The sequence below is a fragment of the Cervus canadensis genome, chromosome 22 (assembly GCF_019320065.1).
Source record: "Cervus canadensis isolate Bull #8, Minnesota chromosome 22, ASM1932006v1, whole genome shotgun sequence".
Taxonomy (NCBI): domain Eukaryota; kingdom Metazoa; phylum Chordata; class Mammalia; order Artiodactyla; family Cervidae; genus Cervus; species Cervus canadensis.
The window spans coordinates 48,884,439-48,912,019 of NC_057407.1; the positions used below are offsets into that span (position 1 = coordinate 48,884,439).

Below are 27,581 nucleotides of genomic sequence, written 5' to 3' on the forward strand. Positions count from 1 at the left end.
CTGTATTTTAGGGTAGCCAAGGAGTTGTTAAGGAAAAGTCCTTCTGTATGAAATATTTCCTACTAATAAATGTAAAAGAAGTGATTTAAAAAATCATTTCAGAAACTAAAAAATATACCATATTTAAATAACAGTCATCAATGGTGGCAACCCACTCCAGTATTCTTGCCTGGAAAAGTCCATGGACAGAGGAGCCTGGCGGGCTGCAGTCCATGGGGTTACATGACTGAGCATGTGTGCCCGAGGGTGGAGGGAAATGGGTTGGTAGCAATAAAGTGGTAGAACTGAAAAAATAAATCATCAGTGGCTGCTAAAACCACTGAATGAAAGATGGATGGATAGAGTTTTAACGATGGATTGGGTGGACAACACCTGGACCCACTCATCAGATGTAATATCACTAAGAGTTGAATAACCGTACATCATACACGTCCTAAGATGGTGCAATCAAAAATATACTGAGTCACCTATGAAGTATTTTTGCCATTCCCCCAAATACTTTGAGTTTGAATCCAATCAGTCCTTCAAACATAGCTATCAGTTTATGGGGAGAAGGGAGAATGAACAATTTAGGAAAGTGTCAAACAACACCAAGAAGATGTAATCAAGTAACCCAAGAATGTGGAGACTTCTACATAACAAATGAGAGGATTTCCTCAATAAAGAAATTTACCTTAACAAGAGATTTAGACACCAAACAACCAAATAGACTATGCAAATCCTGATTTGACCAATCAATTATAAACAGATGTTTCAGACATTTTTGAGCCAGTGGGGAAATGTGACCAAAGACTGGATATTAGATGATGTTAATATTAAGGAATTATTAATTTCAAGGTTAGTCATTTTGTCAGTGTCATAATGGTATTGTGTCACAAGCATACAGTGGTGATGTTTTCTAAAACAGTCTGTTGTCTATTATGGACATAAAATGAATAAGGGTGAAATCCTATGATCTCTAGGACTGCCATTAAGATACTCCAGAGGGAAGGGAGAAACAGCAGAACAGATAAAAGAAGTTTAGGTGAGGGTTGATAAGGGTTCAGACTCAGTGATGGGGAGTTCTTGGTGGTCTAGTCGCTAAGACTCTGCTCCTGATGCAGGGGGCTGCGGTTTGGTGCATGGTCTGGGAACTAGGTCCTGCAACGAAGATCAAAGATCCCGTGTGTCACAACTAAGACCTGGTGCAGCCAAATAAATAAGTAAATAAAGATAAAATGTTTTTAAAAAAGGCTGAGTGATGGGTTTATGCTGGAGATGGGGTATACTATTATATTCTCTATATTATGTGTATGTTTTATATTTGCCATAATAGGATGTGAAAATTTAAACCAACGCATACATACAAGCTTCAGGGCAGCTTATTTCTGCACCTGACTTGTTACCTGGGGAAGAGACTGAGTGCACAATGAATCCAAAGAACTATCACACTGGGACCCCTGAGTCAGTGTGGGTGCACCTATCTAAATGTGTAATCCCAAGGGGAGGAGCACCTCCCTTTCTTTTTTGTGGAGTCCCTGAAGGGAAATACAGAAGGAACAGCCACTGTGAGGACAAGAGCCTCCATCCAAATCACTTCTTTCGGATGGCCTGTGTATTCACAGATGACCAGAGGATTGGTCGCCGAAGCCCTCCCCCACACCTGGGGCTGCAGGAATAATTATCTCAGGCTGGGGTGTTCATATATGGGCTTCCCTAGTGGCTCAGATGGTCATCTGCCTGCAATGTGGGAAACCCGGGTTTGACCCCTGGGTGGGGAAGATCCCCTGGAGAAGGGAAAGGCATACGTATAAGGTATAAGGACATTGTGCTTGGATCCTGCGGGCAGCAGTGGACGCTGACAAGACCACTGCTTTCCAAGGGCACACCTTTGGAAAGTTCCAGAGTCAGCAATGACACCAGGCTCCTAGCTGCTACAGCACAAGACTAACACCTTTCAGAGCAGTCAGCCCTGGTTGCGATGGCTGTGAGCCCCAGATGCAGGGGAGGAGGTGGAGCCAGGAGGGAAGGGGAGGTCTGGGATTCCCAACCGACTTAGCCATTCGGGGCTTGTGCTGACAAACCAGAGACATCCCTACAGTGAGACTCAGCGTGTTTGTCAGCTGGTGAAGCAGGATTTACTCATCACCCAGTTCTTGAATTGCATGATTGTATCATTCATTATATTACACGGCAATGACTCTGACCAGATTCGGTGGTGTGACCAGAATACTCCTCCCACTCCCTGTCTCTTGTGCAATCTTGGGCGGGTTGCCCTTCTTTAAACTAGGGTAATGATATCTTGCCTTTCTACCTCCTGGGTTGTTGTGAGGAGCTTAAGAGATAATATATGGAACTATAATTTTTGTGAACTATCAAGCAGTATTCAAATATAAGGGATCATTATGGCCATTAAGTGACTAGCTGATTTACATCTTAAAGTCACATTTTAAAAAAAATTCTCTGATGATAATAAATGTTTAACTAGTACATTATAAAACAAGATGGTCAAGAAACAACTACAGAGAAATTTAGCTTATAGTATGATCTTTCTGTGTTCTCCAATGTTACATAGGAATTCCTGGAAATAAGAAAACTTTAGGACTTCCCTGGTGGTCCAGTGGTTAAGAATTCACCAGCCAAATCAGGGGACACATGATTGATCTCTGGTCCAGGAAGATTCCACATGCCGTGGGGCACCTAAGCCCATGTGCCACAACTGCTGAGCCCATGAGCCTAGAGTGTCTGACTCTTTGCGACCCCATGAATCGCAGCATGCCAGGCATCCCTGTCCATCACTAACTCCTGGAGTTTACTCAAACTCTTGTCCATTGAGTCGGAGATGCCATCCAGCCATCTCATCCTCTGTCATCCCCTTCTCCTCCTGCCCCCAATCCTTCCCAGCATCAGGGTCTTTTCCAATGAGTCAGCTCTTCACATGAGGTGGCCAAAGTATTGGAGTTTCAGCTTTATCATCAGTCCTTCCAATGAATACCCAGGACTGATTTCCTTTAGGATGGACTGGTTGGATCTCCTTGCAGTCCAAGGAACTCTCAAGAGTCTTCTCCAACACCACAGTTCAAAAGCATTAATTTTTCGGTGCTCAGCTTTCTTCACAGTCCAACTCTCACATCCATACATGACCACTGGAAAAACCATAGCCTTGACTAGACGGACCTTTGTTGGCAAAGTAATGTCTCTGCTTTTTAATATGCTATTTAGGTTGGTCATAACTTTCCTTCCAAGGAGTAAGCGTCTTTTAATTTCATGGCTGCAATCACCGTCTGCAGTGATTTTGGAGCCCAAAAAAATAAAGTCTGCCACTTTTTCCACTGTTTCCCCATCTATTTCCCATGAAGTGATGGGACCGGATGCCATGATCTTAGTTTTCTGAATGTTGAGCTTTAAGCCAACTTTTTCACTCTCCTCTTTCACTTCCATCAAGAGGCTCTTTAGTTCCTCTTCACTTTCTGCCATAAGGGTGGTGTCATCTGCATATCTGAGGTTATTGATATTTCTCCCGGCTATCTTGATTCCAGCTTGTGCTTCTTCCAGCCCAGCGTTTCTCATGATGTACTCTGCATATAAGTTAAATAAGCAGGGTGACAATATACAGCCTTGCCATACTTCTTTTCCTATTTGGAACCAGTCTGTTGTTCCATGTCCAGTTCTAACTGTTGCTTCCTGACCTGCATACAGGTTTCTCAAGAGGTGGGTCAGGTGGTCTGGTATTCCCATCTCCTTCAGAATTTTCCACAGTTTATTGTGATCCACACAGTTAAAAGACTGGCATAGTCAGTAAAGCAGAAATAGATGTTTTTCTGGAACTCTCTTGCTTTTTCGATGATCCAGCGGATGTTGGCAATTTGATCTCTGGTTCCTCTGCCTTTTCTAAAACCAGCTTGAACATCTTGAACTCAAATTATGTATATGCAATAAAGGAAATCCTTAATTATGGTTGTAATATGCAATGACCAATTCTGAGTCAATTAAAAAATTCTATAATACAGTAAGTAAAATACAGATAAGTGGAATACAATGATATTGTTAAAAATATGTTCTCTGGCAACCCACTCCAGTATTCTTGCCTGGAAAAGTCCATGGACAGAGGAGCCTGGCGGGCTGCAGTCCATGGGGTTACATGACTGAGCGTGTGTGTACGAGGGTGGAGGGAGATGGGTTGGTAGCAATAAAGTGGTAGAACTAAAAAAAAAAATTCTCATTTTTCTCAATGTTGATGGCAAAGTAAAGAGAATTGGACACAGGGTACTTATTCTCTAACAGAAAACAGAAACCGACTTTGATAAGGGAAAGAGGAAGTTTATTGGAAAGAGGATTCTGGAGCCGTTCCACAGGAAGGACAGCAAACTGGTGAGCTCCAGGTCGCCAGCAGCAGCAGGCCCTGATTCCGCTCCCAGGGCATTTCCACACGGTGTCAGGAGGCTTCTATTTGAATTTGGGGAAGAAATAAGTTGATGGGCCAGGGCCAGTTTGTGGCCCTGGAGGCCAGGGATGGAGTAATGTGAGTGGGAGCTTACTGGAATCCCATGGCTGGAATGAAGAAGGAACAAAGAGGACGTGAGGAAAAGGATGCCAGGCAAACAAAAGCCAACAGATGTTCTCATCAGGAGCTTCTCAGGAAACACAGGCTTTAATCCCAACGTCCGCCCTAAATGAGTAAATGTGAATAAGTCGTCTCACTGTGTGGCAGGCGTATTTACACTTTATGTCAGTATAAAAGTAGGGCCACAACTGGACCCACCTGCCATAAAACTATTTATTGGTCACAGTACATAAAATTCCAACTCTCAGAACAACATTTTTAAAGTTAAAGAACAATTCTTCCAGAGGATCAAATTAAGAGATAATTTTGTAGGCACTATCATCACTTCTATTCAACACTGCACTAGAGTTTTCAGCCAGTACAAACCTTAAGATAAAAGTGAAAGAGCCAAAGAGATTGTACAGAAATAAAAAAGTTATCGTTTTTTACAGAAGGTGTGATTGTATATACATAATGTTCAAAAAATCTATTAACTATTGCAATTAATAAGTAAATTCAGCAATGTCACTGAGTGAGGGTCAATGTACAAAATTTCATCTTATTTCTGTATCAGCAACACAATAACAACAAAAACAAAATGAAATTTAAAAAATGGTACCATTGACAAAAATAGCATAGAAACGTTAAATCTGTAGGAATCCATTTGACAAAAGATGTGCAGCCAATTCCCTAAAATTATCTATAAATTAATTCAATTCCAGTGAAAGTCTCAGAAGAGCTTTTATTTTGGTGGAAACTGATCAGCTGACTCTAAAATTTATAAAGAAATGCAAAAGGTGAAGAATAGCTGAGGCAATTTTGAAGAAGAAAAACAAATTTGGAGGATCTATGTCACCAGGTATTGCAGTCTACTAGGATGGCCAACTATTCTAGTTTGCCCAGTTCTGAGGGGTTTTCTGAGATGCAATGCTGTCAGTTTTAAAAACTAGAAAGTTAAATATATCAAATTACTATTTTGTACACCTTAAACTAATATAGTGTTATATGTCAAATTATACCTCAATAAAAATGTGGGGAGTGGGGGGCTGCAATGTCCTGGGAAAACTAGGACAAGTCAATCACCCAAGGATTTAGTACAGAGCTATCGTTATTAAAATGGTATGATATTGGCACGTGCATATAAAAAAAATAAACCAATGAAAGAGAACAAAGAGACCAGAAACAGACTCAAACATATATTACCATCAGATTATGACAGATGGCATAACCGTAGTCCTTTTGGGAAACGATGATCTTTTTCCATAATTGGTACTGAATGAGTGGCTATCCATGGGGGTGGTGGAAGACACCTCAATTTCTAATTCAACACAAAAAATAAATTCCAGATGAATTATGTTTCTAAATATAAAAGATAAAACAATAAAGCTTCTAGGGGAAAAAATAGGAGAATGTTCAACCATGACATGGACAAAGATTTTCTAAATAAGGTACAGAAAATGCTAAATATAAAGGAAAAAACTGGTAAGTTGAACTAGATTAAATTTAAATGTTTGTATTCATTAAAAATATGTCTAAGAAAATGAAAATTCAAGCAAGTCACAGTGAGGGAAGATACATGATTTTCACATATACGTTGTTAAGTTGCTAAGTTGTGTCTGACTCTTGGGACCCCATGGGTGTAGCCCACCAGACTCCTCTGTCCATGGGATTTCCCAGGCAAGAACACTGGACCGGGTTGCCATTTCCTTCTCTTGGGGATCTTCCTGACCCAGGGATCAAACCCATGTCCCCTGCATTGGCAGGCAGATTCTTTACTGCCGAGCTACTGCGGAAGCCCAAATATATATGGTGTGTGTGTATATATATAAAATACATTAAATTTATGTAATTAATAATTATATAAGCATATTTATATGCATTATACATATATTTGTATTAAATACTGTATTTAATATTTATATGTTCATGTTTATATCAAATACAAAATTATATGTAATATATAATAAATATATTTTTATGTATAAATCACATATATCTCCTCTCACTCTGTATATGTGTTTTTATGTATGTATATCTATAAATCTATATATCTATACCTATCTTATCTGTTTATATAAACATACACACATAAATATACATATACACCATTTGTTAGGTATATATCTGACAAGGGAACCATATACAGAATATATAAAGAGTTCCCATAAGTCAATAATAAAAAGACATATGAAATGGTGCTTGACTTCACTAGTCATCAGAGAGATGCAAATTAAATTCTCTCTGAAAGAATACTACATGTCTACCTGAAGAGCTAAAATGAAAAAGACAGACAATACCAAGCACTGACAAGGATGTGGGGCAAGTAGAACTTCCATGCATTGTTAAAAGCAGTGTCAAATGTACAGTCATTCTGGGAAGTTCTTTGGCAATGTCTGCTAAAGCTCAACACATTCACACCTGCTGACCTACAGATTCCACTTTGGGGTACATACCTAGACACCTAACAAAAATCTTCCTGAAGGGTTTTAGACCTGGGGTCACAAATTCAAATACATACAGAGAAAGGTCAGGCAAGTGATATCAATTACTGGCCAGAAGGACATTTTCAGCAGAAGTGATTTAAGTGGACATGTTAGACACCTTTGGCATGGCTGATCCTCACTCTTTTGTTTACTTTTCCCTGAAACAGCCCCTAACCATGTCCAGACTCAGATTTCTGCCTCTCTCTCTCCCTCTCAATGGCTTATTGCTCTTATGTGGACACCTCAGCCAAACCAGGGCCATGGATGCAGGTCTGCCCAGGTCCTCCTGCCTGGGTGGGGCACCATCCCCCAGCTGCTGTGTGCGTTGGCCGCTAACAGCTCACAGTGGCCCCTTCTCTTGAATCTCCTTGATCCAAAATGCTTGAGAAATGATGCCCTCTCCTGAAGGCAGCCCACGGTCAATAACTGATGGATAGGGGGTATGCAAGCAGGCTCCATGCTTTGAGATGGGGTAACTGCAGGGCTGTACGCTCTCCAGATTCCACAGTGAGATCAGCCTGAGACTAGACTTGCATCTCTTTCTCTTGCTCTGTCCTGCTTCCCTCACTGCCTATCAGATTTCCCCTGAGAGCGTCCCCCCAGTAAATCACTTGCATCAGCACCCTTCTGCTTCTAGGGAGCCCAAGGTCAGTCACAGGGCCCATAACATGCTCTTTCCCCAAGGAACTGAGAGCCTAGTGAGACAGTCCCATCAATGTCAACACAACCACTGTCTTCCCCTTGCTGAGCTGTGGGTGTTCGGCTTCCCTTTGAATTCATAAAAGCCTTCAGGAGCTTTCCGATGATCCCCCTTTCTGTTCAAGTCAGTCAAAGTGCATTAGTCTTCCCTGAAGCCAGGATAACCTTAACTAGTCTGATGGGTATTCCAGGCCTGACCTACAACGGCTACAGAGATATGACCCAATGCTTTGTGGAAGAACATCAGTTGGAATACTGAGGGAAAAACTCATTGATTACCCTTCCTTATTCCCTTGGCTTCAGTAACTAGGAGAGTTGCTAGGAATGCTCCCTACCCATTAATCCCCTAGGAATTCAGAGTTAATTTGTTACCCAGGGCTGTTTCCCCAAGACCTTCTCGATTCCCAGGAGGCAGAGAGCTAAATTCCTTCCACTGGTCGTCATCCCCTTGTAGCTCTCTGTTTCCAGTCCTGTCCAGGAAGCCTCTAGCATCTCTCTGAGCCTTCTTATCCCTAAAATGTACTTTTCTACATCCTCTTCTTCTGTGTGTGTGTGTGTGTGTGTGTGTGTGTGTGTGTGTGTGTGTGTGAGCAGATATACACAGTGTGTTTGCCTACATGTTAGGAAGGCAAAAAGACGAGGTGGGGGAATCACAGGAGGGTGGCGAGATTTCAAATCACCATGGGTTATAAAGAAAGGGTGACGCAGCACAAGCCTGATTAGTTCCACTCAGGATTGTTCACTGATTCATCAGAAAATTGATTCTTCTGACCCAGACTCTCCTCTCTCAATGGTCAAAGGCAGCTTTTGTTTGAGCCAGCCTCTATAGCAACTTGATGTAGTCTAGCCCAAGACAAGTTTCTACCCGAGCCAAACGGGGCTACTGCTGGGTAATATTTGAAGATGTTAACCTGTGTTCAGTTTTGCAGTGGGGGTCTCCGCCTCTCCCCTGCCTCCCCTGAAGCAGACAAGGCCGTCACGTGCCCTCAGCGAAGCCACACTGCAGGGTGAAGGGGAAAAAGTTGAAGAGTCTCTCTGACTTGTTCCTAATGACTGGTAGAGGTCACACACTGATGGTTCACTGGTCTTAAGAGTGCTCACAGATGACCGCCCATTGTACGTTGTTTGGCCCCCACTTTACTTTTTAAAAGTCTCACTGGGGCCACGCTGGGCTCAGCTCTCCAGTTTACCACAGTCCCCAGTACTCCCTACTGTCTGCCCCCATTGATATTTCCCACCTGGCCTCTTTCTGGGTACACTGGAATCTGTGACCCCAACCCCAAAACCATTAATGAGGAGTATGTTTGCTACCCTAGAAGCAAACATTCTCCTCTCTGAGGAAAAAACAAGAAGAGGATTAAGAGAGGAAGTTTCTCTCTCAGAAGACAGAAAGTCACAATGTAAGGCCCAATGATGGCTATGGGCGTGATTTCACTGCATGCAACTTAAATAACAAGCCTAGGCAAGACTGATGGGTGATAGACCATCATGAGTGAAGACAGCAATGTGGGTCTAAGGGAGAAGGGAGGAGAGGCTGTGATCTAGGATCTCATCTGCTCAGCATCCCTTCCTCCCCCTCCTTGGTTATCCTTGGGAAACTGCCCCAACCCATGGCACAGAATCTTGGAGCAAATGTCAGTCAAAGTGCCATGGCCAAGGGATATGTGTGGTCAAGTGACCCAAAGCAAGCCATTCACACTCTTTCTTCCAGGAAACTGGACCTTGAACACAGGAACACAAGGGTGGAAAATCTATCCCAATAGAGGTTCCATGAAGGAATCACTCATTAACTCCTGCTACCCAGATTCCTCAGGGGTCTTAATTCTTAATTCCTTCTCCTTCTGGGGCTCACCATGGCAGATTCTGTACATTCTCTGAGCCTTCCCATGTTATTCCAATAAGCTCTCTCAAGGGTCAGTTTCTGTTGCAGGCAACCCGAGAACCCTGGGGTTCCTGGGGGATGTGGAATGGGAGCCAAAAAAAAATGGCCTATTCCAGGTGACGAGCATGTTCTCAGCAGCACCTCTCAAGAACCCTGCTCAGCCTGGCTCAAGAGAAAACTTCAAGGGAGGAAGTGTGAGGAATCGGGTGGAGGGAGATAAGGGGAAGGGGCTAGAGTGGGAGAACACTGGACTGCTTGTCTGCAGTGGGGGCTTTCTCCCAGTGCAGTCTCCCATGATGTGGCTGGAGACATCGCTGGGCCGGAATCAGTAAGCAGCAGAGAACTGGGCAGCATGCACTGGAGACCAGGGATGTGCCAAGGAAGCAGGTTCTGCAGGAAGCCTCATCCCCCAGTGAGCTGAGGCCGCAAAGAGCTGGGAATCATTACCGAAGAGGAGCAAGACCAGTGGAGGAGGAGAGAACACCAGAATGCAAAAACTGCTTGTGAAGAACAGAATGGACTGGACTTCCCTGGTGGTCCAGTGGATCAGAATTCACCTGCCCATGCAGGGGATGTGGGTTTGCTCCCTGCTCCGGGAGAAGCCCACATGCCATAGGGCAACTGAGCCTGTGTGTCGCAACTACTGAGCCCGTGCTCCGCAGCAAGAGAAACTACAGCAATGAGAAGCCTGCGCACCACAACGAAGAGCAGCCCCTGCTTGCCACAACTAGAGGAAGCCCAAGCAGCCAAAATTAAAAAAAAAAAGAACAAAATGGACTCCTGAATCAATCCACCTGTGTTTGAAACCTGGTTCCACCCCTGACTTTGTGTGATCAGTTGTTTCACCCTTAAATTCTCCCTGTGTGTGCATGCTAAGCCGCTTCAGTCGTGTGTGACTCTTTGAGATCCTATGGATTATAGCCTGCCAGACTCTTCTGTCCAAAGGATTCTCCAGGCAAGAATACTCAAGTGGGTTGCTGTGTCCTCCTGCAGGGGATCTTCCCAACCCAGGGATTGAACTTGTGCCTCTTGACTGTCTCCTGCATTGTCAGGCAGGTTCTTTACCACTAGCGCCATCTGGGAAGCCCTAAATACTCCCTACCTCAATTTAATTTACTGGCTGGCAAAAGCCAAGCACTCAATAAAGAGTGAGTAGTGTTATTATTTTTATCAATAAAATCTTATTCCTTTAATCTGAATCATTAATTGCCAATTATTATTATTACCATTTAAACTTCAGATTCAAAGCCACAGACCATGCCTGCACACCCATACACATACAAAATACACAATTATATTTCAGAAATACCCCTGGGGCCCAGCCTGAAATTACAGACTTACAAACCTGAAACAAAGCCAGTAAGATACCATAAACACAAAAGATCCAACAGGTGTAAGCTTGTACCATTTTGTTAAAAGGGAAATATAGTCTGAGACACCAAGCTATGGGATGGACAGGGATCCAGGTGACTGGCAGAATTGGGACAATAACGTGGGGCTACTTTCTGTTCTGATAAGATTCTTGGTAACTAGATACAGAAGGAGACCATGCTGCTTGAACAGAAACTCGATGGCCTGTGACGGACCTCATGAGCCCAAGGAACTGGATCTGAAAATGTAACTGTATCATTGAAATAATTCCACATGTCACTTTTTAAGAAGATGGGGTAATGGAGAAAGTGCTGGCTTGGGAGTCCCCAGAGGGCCCATGAAGGACTTCTGGGAGAGGTTCACTCTCTTAAAACCTGGCTCTCCCACATTAGCAGCCCCTGACCATGGCATGCACGGCTCTCCTCCACCCTTGTGAGTATGGCCTATTCTGTCTGAAGTACCTTAATCTCACTCCTTCTCCACTTCAGCCAGATGCTTTCAGGATCTCTGAGTTTTAAAACCAATGTGTGACAATTTGTATGGAAATACAAAAAACCTCAAATAGACAAAGCAATCTTGAGAAAGAAGAATGGAACTGGAGGAATCAACCTGCCTGACTTTAGACTATACTACAAAGCTACAGTCATCAAGACAGTATGGTACTGGCACAAAGACAGAAATATAAATCAGTGGAACAAAATAGAAAGCCCAGAGATAAATCCACACACCTATGGATACCTTATCTTTGACAAAGGAGGCAAGAATATACAATGGAGAAAGGACAATCTCTTTAACAAGTGGTGCTGGGGGTCAACAACCTGTAAAAGAATGAAACTAGAACACTTTCTAATACCATACACAAAAATAAACTCAAAATGGATTAAAGATTTAAATGTAAGACCAGAAGCTATAAAACTGCTAGAGGAAAACATAGGCAAAACACTCTCTGACATAAATCACAGCAGGATCCTCTATGACCCACCTCCTAGAGTAATGGAAATAAAAGCAAAAATAAACAAATTGGATCTAATTAAACTTAAAAGCTTTTGCACAATGGAGGAAACTATAAGCAAGGTGAAAAGGCAGTCTTCAGAATGGAAGAAAATAATAGCAAACAAAGCAACTGACAAAGAATTAATCTCAAAAATATATAAGCAACCCCTGCAGCTCAATTTGAGAAAAATAAATGACCCAATCAAAAAATGGGCCAAAGAACTAAACAGACATTTCTCCAAAGAAGACATATAGATGGCTAACAAACACAAGAAAAGATGCTCAACATCATTCATTATCAGAGAAACGCAAATCAAAGCAACAATGAGGTACCATCACACGCCAGTCAGGATGGCTCCTATCCAAAAGTCTACAAGCAATAAATGCTGGAGAGGGTGTGGAGAAAAGGGAACCTCTTACACTGTTGGTGGGAATGCAAACTAGTACAGCCACTATGGAGAACAGTGTGGAGACTCCTTAAAAAACTGGAAATAGAACTGCCATATGACCCAGCAATCCCACTCCTGGGCATACACACCGAGGAAACCAGATCTGAAAGAGACACGTGCACCCCAATGTTCATCGCAGCACTGTTTATAATAGCCAGGACATGGAAGCAACCTAGATGCCCATCAGCAGACGAATGGATAAGGAAGCTGTGGTACATATACACAATGGAATATTACTCAGCCATAACACATTTGAATCAATTCTAATGAGGTGGATGAAACTGGAGCCTATTATACAGAGTGAAGTAAGTCAGAAGAAAAACACCAATACAGTATATTAACGCATATATATGGAATTTAGAAAGATGGTAACGATGACCCTATATGCAAGACAGGAAAAGAGACACAGATGTAAAGAACAGACTTTTGGACTCTGTGGGAGAAGGTGAGGGTGGGATGATTTGAGAGAATAGCAATGAAACATGTATATTACCATATGTGAAACAGATCGCCAGTCCAAGTTCGGTGCATGAAACAGGGCACTCAAAGCCAGTGCACTGGGACGACCCAGAGGGAGGGGAAGGGGAAGGAGGTGGGAGGGGGTTCAGGATGGGGGACACGTGTACACCCATGGCTGATTCATGTCAATGTATGGCAAAAACCACTACAATATTGTAAAGTAATTAGCCTCCAATTAAAGTAAATCAATCAATAAAAAAAAAAAAAAACAATGTGTGAGATTCCCCGGTGGTCCAGTGGTTATGACTTTGCACTTTCACAGTCAAGGGCCTGGGTTTAATCCCTGGTTGGGGAACTAAGATCCTACAAGCTGAGCAGCGTGGCCATTAAAAAAAAAAAAATACAATGTGTCCTCCCTCAGAAACAATATTTTATCCCAAAGGTCAGTTGGCAAATGTGGACATTGACCTTGGGTCATAACCCAATGCTGTTGAGTGGGCCATTTCCCTGGGTAATGGAGGCATAAGGAATTTAAGCTCTAAAGCCAGACTTCCCACCACTCTTCTGCATGGCAGGAGGAACAATTATTATTAACCTCACATTCCAGATGAAGAAACTGAATCTTAGTGAGAGAAGTGACTTGCTCAAGATCACAGAGCTGGGGAGTGGCCACTGAGCCCCACACCCACCTCGTCTGCCTCAAATCCAGGGTTATACCCTAGACAACCTTATTGTCTCCAGGTTCTGTAGGCTTTGAGGGACCTTCTGAACTCAGGGTCTGGGGAACAGTCCCCTTCAGGCAGAGGGGAGACCTTAGAACGAACTCCAAGATACATCGAGAAATATCCTAAGAGGCATTTGGATTATATCTATGAACAAAGCACAAAGATCCCCATCTCTGGGGAACTTACATTCTGGTTGGGAGGGAGAAACAGTAAACCATAAGAGTAACAAGTGGACGACAGTGTGAGCTTCCCAGGTGGTGCCACAGTAAAGAACACACCTGACGATGCAGGAGACACAAGAGACACCGGTTTGATCCCTGGGTCAAAAAGATCCCCTGCAGTAGGAATGGCCACCTGCTCCACGATTCAGGTCTGGAAAATTCCATGGACAAAGGAGCCTGGCAGGCTACAGTCCACGGGGTCGCGAAGAGTCAGACATGACTGGGCGACTGAACACACACACACAGATGATAAAGTACTATCAAGAGGTAATAAAGGCAACTAAAAAGAAAGAAAGAAAAAGGAATCAGGACAGGAGGAAGTGCTGCAGTTTTAAACAAAGTGGTCAGGGAAGGTCTTTCTGGGAAGGTGACAATTTGAGCAGACTTTGAAGAAGTTCAGAGGTTGACCCATGAGATATCTGGACACAGAGGATTTCAGAAAGATAGGCGAGATGGTGCAAAGGCCCTGAGGCAGAAGTATTCCGAATGTGTGCAAGGAGGTCAGAGTGAGCTGTGGGCAGAGGGGTAAGGGAGGCAGGTTGCAAGGGGCCTCTCGGGTGACTGGAAGAACTTTCACTCTGAGTGAAATAGTATGCCATGGAGGGTCCTGGGCAAAGGAGTAACATGATCTGACTCATATTTTAAGAGTAACTCTGGCCACTGTATTAGGAGTAGATTGTAGCGAGCAAGGGTGGAAGCACCTGGGCCCATTAATATGAACAGGTCAGGAAGACAGGAAACGAGCAGAAGAACAGACAGAATTAGATCAACCAGAGTGTTTTCCTAGAAGCCACAACAAGAAAGAGTTTTTTTTTTTTAATTGAACTATAGTTGATTCATAATATATTATTAGTTTCAGGCATATAGCAAAGTGACCCACATATATATGTGTGTGTGTGTGTATATATATATATATATATATATATACTTTTCCTTATAGATTATTAAGATATTGAATATAGATATAAGATATTGAATATATTTCCCTATACAGTAGATCCTTATTGATTATCTATTTTATATATATTAGGTTGTATATACTAATCCCAACCTCCTAATTTATCCCTCCCCTCCACATTTCCCCTTTGGTAACTATAACTTTTTGTTGTTGTTGTTGTTTTTTAAAAACTTTATAAACTTTTTATTTTGTTTTGGGGTATAGCCAATTAACAATGTTGTGGTAGTTTCAGGTGAACAACAAAGGAACTCAGACATACCATATACACGTATCCATTCTCCCCCAAACCCTCCTCCCATCAAGGCTGGCACATAACACTGAGCATTCCATGTACTGCTATACGATAGGTCCTTGTTGGTTACCCATTTTAAACATAGCAGTGTTTACATGACCTTCCCAAAGTCCCTGACTGTCCCTTCCCTTCCGGCAACCATAAGTTCATTTTCTACATAACTTTGTTTTCTAAATCTGTGAGCTTGTTTCTGTTTTGTAAATTAGCTCATTTGTATTATTTTTTTAGATTCCACATATAAATGAAATCATACATTCATCTTTCTCTGATTTACTTCATTTAATATGATCATTTTCAGGTCGATCCATGTTGCTGCAAAGGCATTTCTCTTTTTTATGACTAATATTCCGTTGTCTGTATGTACCACATCTTTTTCATTTGTCTGTCAATGGACATTTAAGTTGTGTCTATGTCATGGCTATCGTAAATAGCAGTGCTACGAACATTGGGGTGCATGTGTCGTTTTGAATTAGAGTTTTCATCTTTTCCGAATATATGCCCAGGAATGGGATTGCTAGATCATATGGTAGCTCTATTTTTAGTTTTTTAAAGTACCTTCATACTGCTGTCCACAGTGGCAGCACCGATTTACATTCCCAACAATGTAGGAGAGTTCTATTTTCTCCATTCCCTCTTCAGCACTTATTATTTGTAGACTTAAAAAAAAAATCTTAAATTTATTGAGCACCTAGATATCTTATGTATTGTTCTAAGCATTTTATACACAGAAGCTCATCTAATCCTCATAACTTCCTTAGAAGGTAAATTTTACAGGTAAGGAAAGTAAAGTTTAGGGAGATTAAGTAACTTGTTATGTAGCCAGCAAACAAGCGAGTTAGGCTCTGAGGTTCCAAGTTGGTTCACTTAGACTCCTCTCTCTCATTATTCGTAGACTTTTCGGTGCTGGCTGTTCTAACTGGAGTGAGGTGATACCTCACTGTGGTTTTGATTTGCATTTCTCTAATAATTAGTGATGCATCTTTTGGGAACTTTTACTGGCTGTTTCCTTTCTCTGGAACAACTTCCCTCCAGCTCTTCCAGGTCTCAGCTCAGTCACTCCTCCTCAGAGGCGCTGCCCCATCCTTGTTTAAACTCTTTCTGTGCACTTCTCACTGTGTAGACTGACCTTGCTTATTTGGTTTGCCTACTGATGGTGCAGTGTAAAGAATTAGCCTGACAATGCAGGAGACGCAAGAGACATGGGTTCAGTCCCTGGGTTGGGAAGATCCCCTGGAGGAGGGCCTGGCAACCCATTCCAATATTCTTGCCTGGAAAGTCCCATGGACAGAGGAGCCTGGCGGGCTACAGTCCGTGGGATCGCAAAGAGCTGGACATGACTGAGTGACTGAACACACACACGTACTTCTGAGTGTCCTGCCTCCTCCTCTTGCATTGCTAGAATCTAAGCTCCAGGAAGGCAGGGACCTTCTCTGTCTTATTTCTTTAGGTATCATCAGTGTCTGGAACAGTGTCTGGAAAATTTTCAACTCACATACATATTTGTTGCATGAATAAAGAAGTCCCTGATTTCCCCTGACAAGGAGACTGAGGACCCACATCACACAGGGTCTGACCCTATTATTACTATAGGCACGGCCCCTCCCTTCAAGCCACTTTACGTAGGGAACCTGGAAAAACACATTCCTCCCCTTCTGTGTCTTGATCTCAAGTTTTATGATCTTGTCTTTGGTTCCTGTGTGGGATTACCATGGCCATCCCTCTGGGGCAAGTACTAATGGCTAAGTTGCAATGAGCTAGCATCTCCTTACCTGTTTTTCTCTATTCTAAGATGGCTACTTTTCACATTTTAGCATTTCTCCAAATGGAATTCATTTTACAATTAATGAATACTTAATACAGTTTCCTTTTCCTCCTTGAAAACTCTTATTAAACCTGGGGTGTATCTTGCGGTAATGGTGTCTTAGAATCTGGAAGTAAACTGCAGTGGAAACTCTATTGGTTTCCAGCAAGTAATGGTATTTGGAATAAATAATGGAAATTTCTCTCTTTCCCCTGGGTTGTATTCTTTCTGTTTTACACAGATACTGTATGCATAGCCTCCGATATTTATTTTGTTGCTAATGATATATTTTCTCCTTGTCTACCTTCCTGATAGAATCTGGGAATTGAATAATGCAAGAACATAAAGATACATCTAGATTTGTTCTGACAAGTTTCATATCACTGACTCTACTTGGAGGAGAAAATTTGACCTTAAGAAAAATTACACTGAGAAATCCAGCTGCTATTACAAAAACCGGGCAGCCCAGAGAAAATGATGCTCCGTCTATTGTAGTACCCGTGTAATTTATGTCAACAGAAAGCCAATAACTTCATCATGATCTGGAAGTAAATTTCAGTTGTGAGATCTTGGGCTCTCTCCTGATCGGATAGAAGGAAGCATGCTGTATAAATTCTCGGCTCCAACTTCCCGAAAGGACTTTGGTGGGAGGTGGGAGGTGACGGTGGGGAGGGTAAGACAGATGGCTCTCAGATTGCTCTGATTTCTCATCAGCCGTCACCAAACGCTGCCAGGCATTTGACAGAGAGAAGAGATTTATGCAGGAGCATCAGGGAGGTAACAGGAAATAGAAAATATGATTTTAATAAACATTCTTCCTAAAACTAAGGCTGTCATTTTAAATTGACATGCTGAAATTGATGCTTCTCCATCAAATGTAGATTCATCTGGTCTTTTTTCTAAAAAAACAAAAACAAAAACCTCCATTCTGGATGCAAAGGCTGCTTAATCAACCTTTGGACTTTGGATTCCCAATCTGGATCTGGCAGATATTAAAACCATTTGTCCTAAGCCAGTTGTACAACCTTTTATTTGCTGTCAGTTGAAATGTGTTTTGAATGTGTTTCCCTCCATTCTGCTGGCTGCTGGGCAGTGATCTCAGACATCCTCTCCACACTGGACCACCATTCTGGGGTCTTGTGACGTCAAGTCCTAGGGAGTGAGCATCCTTTAGTGACCAGGTGCCTGGGGTCACTGCGGACACATCGACTGTCCCAGCCCACTTCTAGGGCGCCCCCTCACCACTCTTGGGCCTGGAAATCCTTTGTACAGATGTCCATATTCTTACCTCTGTGGTGAACTAATTATTCTTCTTTGGGGTCCCAACCTGTCACTGATGCTGGGAAAGATTGGGGCAGGAGGAGAAGGGGGCCACAGAGGAGGAGACGGTTGGATGGCATCACCGACTCAGTGGACATGAGTTTGAACAAACTCCAGGAGGACAGGGAAGCCCGGTGTGCTGCTGTCCATGGGGTCGCAAAGAGTCGGACACAACTGGGTGAGTGAACAACGGCTTCCACCTCTCACTAGGTCTCCAGGTGGAGGCCTGGGGCTCCCAGGGCCTAAGGAATCCTGTTTCCTCAACTGGGAAGAATCTCTGTCTGGTTTGAGGGAGATGCTTCCTTCCTCCTTCCCTCTCTGAAAACTCCTTTCTCCCTCCCTACACCCTCCAAATTCTTCCTCGGGTGGGGCTAGGGTTAGGACAAGGGGAGTGAGGTATCCTCTTCAGCCATTAAATGTAACAGTACAAACTTTAAAACTGTGGCTTTTATGAGGGTTTTCATTTTGATTTTTTAAAACTGTTGCATTAGAACATTACCTTATCTTGATTATTAAGTGTTTGGGTGGCTCCTTAAAATTTGGGACCAGGGACACTGCTTCACCTGACCTCACCCTAATCCTGGGCACAGATTTTGGAAACAAAAGCAGAAGATCCCATGGCCTGAGTCTCTTTTTGTCTTGCCATGGACCCTGAAACCATCTTGAACTGGAGAAAAGAGGGAGGGGACATGTGGGGAGGATGTATCATAAATTAATATCTCAGGGCCACACAGAAGTAGAGGGCTGGTCTGTCTCAAAGACTCTTTCCAGCCCTAATACCAAGCAGAAGAGAAGATGAGACAGAGCTGGGGGCTCCTGGATGGACGTACAGAAAGGGAGAGGCCCACTCCCCCACCCACCTCAGTTGTCAGCAGCAACTAAAACCACCTTTCAGCTCAGATTCCTGACCAGTCAACCAACCATCGCTGGCTAGAAACATCCCAGCAGGGATGACAGTGGTTCTGATCTGCTGGACGCCTCTTAGTTTCCTTTTCCTCATTTCTTTGAGGCTCAATTGTGGACTTTCTGCCTGTGGCCCTGAGACACTCTGTACTGCTGCACTCATTAAAAAACAAAACCCAAATCTCTTTTCCCCTGAAGAGTCTTTGTTTCCCAAAATGCCACCGGTGCAGCTTGATTCTATTTTTGAAAAAGGCCCCACTTTTGCCCAATGGCGTCAACACAGCACTCTCGCTAAGGTGGGGCGCTGAGCCTTCAGATCTGAGGGTGAGCCCTTTCACTGTGCCGCTTTCTTCACGCTTGCCCTCAGAGGTGAAAATCAGCACCATGGAGATCATCTTGTAAAGTCTGAAGAGCTGTTCCCCTGCCTGGAATCGGAGGGGCCTGGCCTTTGTGACCCCGACGCAGCCGCTTTCAAGCTGCCAGGCTTGGCGTTTTCAGCCCTCACAGACATTGCTCAAGGGTTGAACATCGCCGTTTTCTCCACATTGCGAACTCCCTTGAAAATACCAGGAGAAGCACAGGACCTTTTGTCCTCTGGCGGCCGCTTCTGAGCGTTTTCTTTTGCCAAGTGTCCCCCACAGCACCCCTGCCGTGGGCTCGGAGGCACTGTGTGCTGGTTTTGCGCGTTTTCTTGTCCCAGGCGGTGTTTCTGTTGCTCCTTCAGGTCCCTCTTGCACAGGTCAGAGCCTGCGGGACATCTCCTTCTGCACAGTGGCCTCTGTCTGTCCCTTCCTGTCTGAGGCACTCTTCTTCGTGTGCGTGTCTGTATAAGCTGCATCTTCCCGAAGTCATGAAGTTGCGAGGAAGATTAGCAGGTAGAAGGGGGTGTATTGTTGGGTCATGGGGTGAGGTGGGGCTGCTCATAGAAAAGGTTTCCGGAGAACGGGGGTCACTGCACTCCAGCCTTGCCGTCTCTCTGAGGCCCAGTGGCCTTGAACTGGTGCCCACCCCCCCGCCCCGCTCCTGCACACACCCCGCTTCACCCCAGCTTCCTGGGCCTCCCTCGGTGGCATCTGTGGATGTCAAGGTACCCACGCTAGCTCTTAGGTCCCCATTACCCTGAGGCTTCTCTCCTCAGAGCCAGCAGGGCCAGTGTCTCTGGGTCCATTTCCAAGTTCCTGGGAATAACCTCTGATCAGTCAGCATGGGTCTGATGGGAGATCACAGAGTACAGGGCAGCCCCTTTTGGAGGACACTGGGTTTCTCTAAGAGAAGGAGATGGGCTGGGCAGGAAATACTAGGTATCTGTGTGTATGCTCAGTCATGGCCAACTCTCTATGACCCCATGGATTGTAATCCACCATGCTCCTCTGTCCCTGGAATTTTCCAGGCAAGAATATTGGAGTGGAGTGCCATTTCCTCCTCCTGGGGATCTCGCCACCCAGGGATCGAACCCGTGTCTCTTGTGAATCCTGCATTGACAGGTGGATTCTTTATTGCTGAGCTGCCTGGGAAGCCTGGGGTATCTCTGGTGCCCCTCTAAATGCTGCTTCCTGCTTTCTACCTACCGCTCCGTGGAACTTCTGAGCAGCTGACCTTTGGAGGGAAAATGATCCTCTTCTGATGGTCTGACTCCCTGATCTCCTCTGTTCTGGGTTCTGAGGCTGATGTAGGGCTAAGAGAGATCTTTCCCACACTATGACTAAAATTTAAAAAATTTTTTCCATGTGTACCTGTATGGGCTTCTCAGGTGGTGCTAGTGGTAAAGAACCTGCCTGCCAATGCAGGAGGCGTAAGAGATGTGGGTTTGATCCCTGAGTTAGGAAGATCCCTTGGAGGAGGGCATGGCAACCCACTCCAGGATTCTTGCCTAGAAAATCCCATGGAGCCTGGTGAGCTACAGTCCATAGGGTTGCAAAGAGTCAGACACAACTGAGGTGACTTAGCAGGTGTGTATCTTTATTAAACTTTTAAACAATAATTATCTCATCTATCCAGAATTAATTTTGGTGCAAGGATTCAGGTAGGAAATTCAGATTTATTTCTCCCAAAGGTGACTAGTCAGCTATCCTGACACACTTTTTGATTTATCCATTTTTGGGGGTTTCATTTTAAAGAATATCTTTTTTGTCACAGGCTAAATTTCCTTATACTTTAAGTGTGTATCTAGATTACATAGATCTTCCTCAGCTTCTGATGGGGTTGTGCCCCAATAAAGCCATTATAAGTTGAAAATATCTTAGGTCGAAAATGCATTTAATACACCTACTCTACTGAATATCATAGCTTAATCAAGCCTAACTTACATGTGCTCAGAACACTTACATTAGCCTACAGCTGGGCAAAACCATCTAATACACAGCCCATTTTATAACAACTGTCAGGACTTCCCTAGTGGTCCAGGGGTTAAGACCCTGTACTTTCAATGCAGGGGACCTGGGTTCAACCCCTACTCAAGGAACTAGATCCCACATACCACAGCTAAGAGTTCGCATGCCACACACACTAAAGATCCCTCGTGCTACAACTAAGACCTGGCGGAGCCAAATAAGTCAATAAATATTTCTAATAAAGTGTCAAATATCTCACGTAATTTATGGAACTCTGTATTGAAAGTGAAACATGGAATGGAATGCTTATAAGTGTTATCTTTTGTTTACCCTCATTATCATGCGGCTGACTGGGAGCTACCTCTGCACAGCATCATGAGAGAGGACCTATTATAGAGGACTAGCCCAGAAAAGATCACAATTCAAAATCTGAAGTAAAAAAAAAAAACTTTCTAACTGAACGCACTTCTCTGTGCCCCACCATGGAGTCGAGAAGTCATGTTGAACCACCAGAAGCCAGGGATCACCTGTATTCTAGTTCATTCATGTATTAACGCACGTGTCAGAATCACCCTGTTTTGATCACTACGGGCTGCTTCTCTTAAACTGTGGAGTCGTTCTGTACATCTCGTGAGTATTCTGACTGCTCACCCTTACAGAGGCGACTGGACCCTGCAGCAGGTCTCTCTCCATGGAGGGAGACCCCTGCCTTGGGAGTGCCTGCTGGGTGTGGGGCGTTTCCCTGCCATGCCCATGTGAGCTGACCAAAGCTGCAGGGTCCGGCTCTGCTCACTGGTCAGCCAGCTGCCCACGCGGGAGCCTTTCTCAGCAAGGCCCGTGTACCCGAGCTTGCTTCCCACAGGTTTAGTGCAAGGGTGAGCTCTGGGGAGAGTGAGGTCAGCCAGCCAAGAACCCTATTCCATTGGGTGCTGGCAGTGGGCTTCCTGGGATCCCATCACTTCATTTCCAGTTGGGTTTTTTCTTAAAAGCCTGTTTAGCAGACAGTGGAAAGGCCAGCACAACTTCCAGGGTTCCCTTTGTCTGTAACTTTCCAGCTTTTAAGTTTTAGGCCTGTGTCTGCTCCTCTTCTGGTTTCCTGTTGCAATTTAGAAGTTTTGACCCTAAGCTCAATTAGTTACTTTGATAGCGACTTCAGAAATGGAAGAGGGACTTCCCTGGTAGTCCAGTGACTAAGATTCTGCACTCCTAATACAGGGGACCCAGTTTTTATCTCTTGTCAGGAAACTAAATCCCACATGCTGCAACTTAAGAGTTGACATGTCACAGCTAAGACCTGGCAGAGCCAGATATGTAAATATATATATAGATATAAAAAGAAATGGGAGAAAAAGAATTAAATGCATAGATTTAGTTACCCCATGGATGGGAGATTCTACACTTTTTAAAGGGAGTAATGGGAATATAAATGATTCCTTTCCTAAAGGCAATATTTCTAAAATGTGAGTCTGTGATAGATTATAGGATTTGTCCACAACTCTAGCTTCCTTCCTGGCCCTTGTCCTGGCTTCTCTCAACTTCCGTGGGAGAAATTTACATCCTTGCCCAGTTGATGTTGGCCATGTGACTTGCTCTGGCCAATAGGATGTGAGCAAAGATGATGTGAGCAGAGGCTTTAAACGTGCGTACCTGTAGCTGGGCTTCCTGTGCTTCTGCCACCTGCCACAAATAGAGCATGAGCTTGTTCAAAGGTGAATGACACCGGAAACAGACTGGAAGTTGGCCTGCAGACTGGTGGACAAGAAAAACAGAGGGTTATTGTAAGCCGTTAGAATTTGGTGGTTGTTTGTTACACAGCACAGCTCTAGTGCAGCCAACACCTGACAAATATTGAGTAATACATGCATCCTTTTTAGAGAAAGAAAATTCTAGCAAACTCTCTGTGTTGACATAATTCATTCAACAAGTAATACTGTATATGTGTGTGTAATATGTGTGTGTACTGAGGTGAGGGATAGAAACAGGGGGACCAGTTAGAAGAAGTAAATCATTGTATATAATGAAACTTAAAAATTTCAATCAACCCTACGCACACATTTCCTATTCTTGTAAGTCCTAAGAAACCATAAAGGCAAAGCAAAATTACAAGTTAACCAAATAAAGCTACATCAATAACCTCTAGCAACTCAGTGGGATGGACGATGCTTCCACAAAACTGTCTTTGCACTGCGCATATACTCCTTGCTGTTCTGTCTCAGACTCTTTTGGGTCACATATGCTCAGACCACGCGAGCCCTGGGACCTGCTGGTGGTCCAGTGGTTAAGACTGTGCTTACAATGCGGGGCCACTGGTTTGATCCCTGGTCAGGGAAATTCCACCTGCTGTGTGGCATAGCCAAACAGACAACCCCCAAAAGACCCCTGTGAGCCCTACAATGATGTAATTCCAACAAGACTTTTCTACAATTGCTATGGAGCTCACAGCTGGGTCCTTTGGCTTTTCCTTCTTAGTATCAATGCTTCCTTAAGAAGTCAGCCCACGTCTGATCTATTTCACTAAGAGGCAAGAATTAAAACAACAGCAATGAACACAATCTCCCAGCAATATCCTACCTAACAAATGTAAAACAAAGGCCTGGAATTTGGTTTGATGATTTACCTTTATCAGGCTGACGATCTGGCATATATATGTATTAACTTTTTAAGGCTATCATGGAAGTTAAAACACAAAGAGTTCACAAATCTTGGAGAGACTGTCAGATCCCCATCCTACTTATGCAGTTTGGGATCCACTGCATTCAAACTTTCTTGTTGAAGAGAAAGGAAGAGACAAGACGTTTCACAATCTGGGCAGCAGATGGCACTCACGACATTTAGAATCACACAGGGGCTGCCAAACAGGGTGTGCTGGTCCACTTCAAACACAATTTGCTGGTGTTGCATTCAGTGAGCTTGCTGTTTTAAAATCTTTTTAAAACACGCCCCTCTGTACGACCTTATTTAGGCTGAGTCAGCCAAGTTCAACCCCATGTAGCACAGGCCGGTGCTCCTTGGGCTATGCTCGTTTTTTGCTAGCAGCGTGGGCTTGTGGGGAGAGTTCCTACCCTCGTTAGGCACGGGAGGGTGGCTTTTCCAAGATGGTCCTCTCCAGAGCCTCTCACCTGCAAGGCTGTAAGGCCTTTCTGCTCTGGCCTTTCCATCAGGCTAAGGGGCTTCGGAAAGGGCATCTGTGCTTCTACCCTTAGCAACATGGAAATCCAGCATGCACTCCCTTCAGCGGTATGGAGATTGTAAGATATTTTGTTTTCAATGTGGTATATGGTCTCAACCACTCTAAGCCTTGGTTTTCCATTTGGAAACTTGGAATAGCAACATCTTCTTAAAGAATGGGTACTTACAGGGTGCCTCACTTATATAAGGACAATCACCCTGAGTTCTTTGGGATGGAGAAAATAAAGATTCAGTCATAAAATTTAAGCTGTCACTTTGTCCAGCTGAATATTTAATTCCCAGGAAGGAGAAAGAAAGTTGCTGAAGGGAGCAAGTAGATGGCTCTAGAGCTCAGCTCTTTTCTCTCCCAACACAGTATGTGTGTCTGCTTGTGTGTGTGCATGTATGTGTTTGGCTGTGGTGGGTTTCAGTCGCGGTACCGGGGTCTTTAGGGTACGGGGTACAAGGGATTTTTTAGCTGTGGCATGTAAACTCTTACTTGCAGCATGTGGGATCTGGTTTCCCAACCAGGGGTCGAACCCAGGCTCCCTGCGCTGGGAGCATGGAGTCTCAGCCACTGGACCATCAGGGAAGTCTACCAATGAAGTTTTAAAAAAATTCACAATGGATATTTTCCCCCTTGGGTGCTCCAAGTCTATGCTCACTGCTGGGCCAGCACTGGGTCAGGACTGCTCACCTGGGCATGTCCTGCCCACATAATCCTGGTGTGGAGAACAATGGAGAAAAATACAGGGTATATTCAGTCTTCATTAACCTAACCCAACCCTGGGGTGTCCTAAAGTGTGGAAGTATAGCCAGTAGTGTATTACATTTTACAGTTTGAAGGTGTCTTTGACATAAATACTTTTTATATGTGTGATATAAATATACATATATATCATCATGTATATACATATATATATATATATATATATATATATATCATGCTGTGCTAAGCTGCCTCAGCTGTGCCTGACTCTCTGCGAACAATGGACTCTAGCCCACCAGGCTCCTCTGTCCATGGGATTCTCCAGGCATATGCTTCCAGATTTCAGGGACCCTCATACTAAGTATTGATTTTTTTTTTCTTTTAGGTTGAGGGCTATTTAACATCCAATAAAATGCATTGATCTTAAGTGTTTAGTTTTGACAACTGAGTAATTGCTTTTTGAGAACACAACTGAAGTCTAAAGGGGGATGGAGTAACACAATTTGTATGTGAGGGGATGAAACTTGCTCTCTCTGGCCTGTCTGGAAAGGGAGAAATACTGACTTCTCAGAGCCCCATCAGGCTTCCTGAGAGGCAGGACCCCTTACTTGTCTTCTGAAATCTCAGAAGACAAGGGGAGAGAGCATACTAGAGCTGCAGCTGTGAGTCACAGGCTCTACTTTATACTCCCAGGACCCTCATTAAGGATCTGGGGGGTCACCCTTCACTAACATGGACAAACACCAGGCCTGTCTAGGTCCACTTTAGGGACTCCTTGTGGCTCCTGGCTTTAAATGCTTGGATTTTAATTTGTTACTTCTGAATCTTTGTCTTCTATCTCCATTCTATGTTTCGTCCTGGGTCCCACTTATTCTAGTGGCTGGTTTCTGCCAAGTCTCTGCCTACCAATGTGTCTGGGGTGGTGTGGATCTGAATCTGTAATCCTAGGTGGGCAGAGAGGATCGTCTTTCTTTCTGTTCTGTTCTGTAGCCTCACTCTGCTGCGTGGACAGGAAATTCTGCCTTGGGTGTTACTGTGGGCATCTTTCCACCCTGGGATCATTTACAGAGATAAAGCAAAGGGTGGTTTTATCATTAAGTTATGTCCGACTCTTGTGACCTCATAGACTGTAGTCCACAAGGCTCCTCTGTCCATGGGATTTCCCAGGCAAGAATACTGGAGTGAGTTGCTGTTTCCTTCTCCAGGGGATCTTCCTGACCCAGGGATCGAACCCAGGTCTCCTGAATTGCAGGCGGTCTTCTGCATTGCAAGCAGATTATTTACTGACTGAGCCACCAGGGAAGCTAAAGCAAAGGGGAGGCCTCTCCGATCATGAATCATGGATCCACTTTGGCTGACATGGAGAGCACCCATTGTCCCAGTCCATCAGGCCTGTTCAAGTTCAGCTTGGAGCACCAAAGTCTTTGGTGACAATGGGGGCTTTGGGTCATTTGTCTAGCCCTCCAACCCTAATGTCCCCTTGAGGTCTCGTGGTCCCCTGTAGAGCCATCCCCAAGTCTCATGGACTCACAAGTCTCCTCAGGGACGCTGCGTGGCATTCTATCTTTGCCAGCACACCTGTTCCTCTCTCCACTCTGCCTCTGGGACACGTAGTATTTCCTCAACAGGGAGCCATTGTGGAGACAGGAGAACAAGCTTGTGACCTCAAATCACTTCTGCATCCCACTCTGCAAAAAAAAAAAGAAGAAAGAAAGAAAAAACCAACCCTGAGGCAAAGAATGACAAGGGCTACTTGCATGAAATCCAAGATAAACAACCAAACAGCATCCAGTAAAATATGAATTACTATCTTCTCCCCCCAAAAGTATTCTGCCCAGTGTTTACAATACCCTAATGACCTGCTTTGCTTATAATGTTTCAGAGTTCTCTCTCACTCACTTTCCAGAGCATTCTGTGTCCCTCTTGTCTGCTGTGATTTCTCTGGCATGATCAGGATGATCATGGCAGGGGCTTCATCAGTATTTTTGCCTGGAAACAGTCACTACCTGTACTGATCTGAGCAGAAAGACCATATCCTCATGGAACCATTTATCACACCTGGGGCAGCTGTCCTCAGAGGCATTGTTGCTTAGTTACCCACACTTATTCTCATGTTCGCAGTAAGAGTTTTGGGGAGAGCTGGAATACTGTCTCTTTATGGTGTTTAAACACAGAGATGGGACTTCCCTGGTGGTCTAGTGGTTAAGACTCCATGCTGCCAATGCAGGGGGTGTGGGTTAGATCCCTGGTCGGGGAACCAAGATTCCACATGCTACCAGGTGCGGTCAAAAGATCT

At 44.1% G+C, this 27,581-nt stretch overlaps 1 long non-coding RNA gene across 3 annotated transcripts in view; it reads right to left on the reverse strand.

The window, feature by feature from the left end:
* Window positions 1–4,284: 4,284 nt before the first annotated feature.
* Window positions 4,285–27,581, reverse strand: part of LOC122424455 — a 69,612-nt gene continuing 46,315 nt past the window's right edge. The window contains exons 2-5 of one of the 3 annotated variants that reach the window (XR_006264434.1): window positions 26,817–26,973; window positions 23,056–23,157; window positions 5,726–5,840; window positions 4,285–4,530 (exon numbers count right to left, since the gene is read on the reverse strand). This is a non-coding gene — a long non-coding RNA (uncharacterized LOC122424455). Of the gene's footprint in view, window positions 4,649–5,725; window positions 5,841–23,055; window positions 23,158–26,816; window positions 26,974–27,581 lie in introns of all 3 variants that reach the window. The other 2 variants (XR_006264435.1, XR_006264436.1) reach the window with 2 other exon arrangements.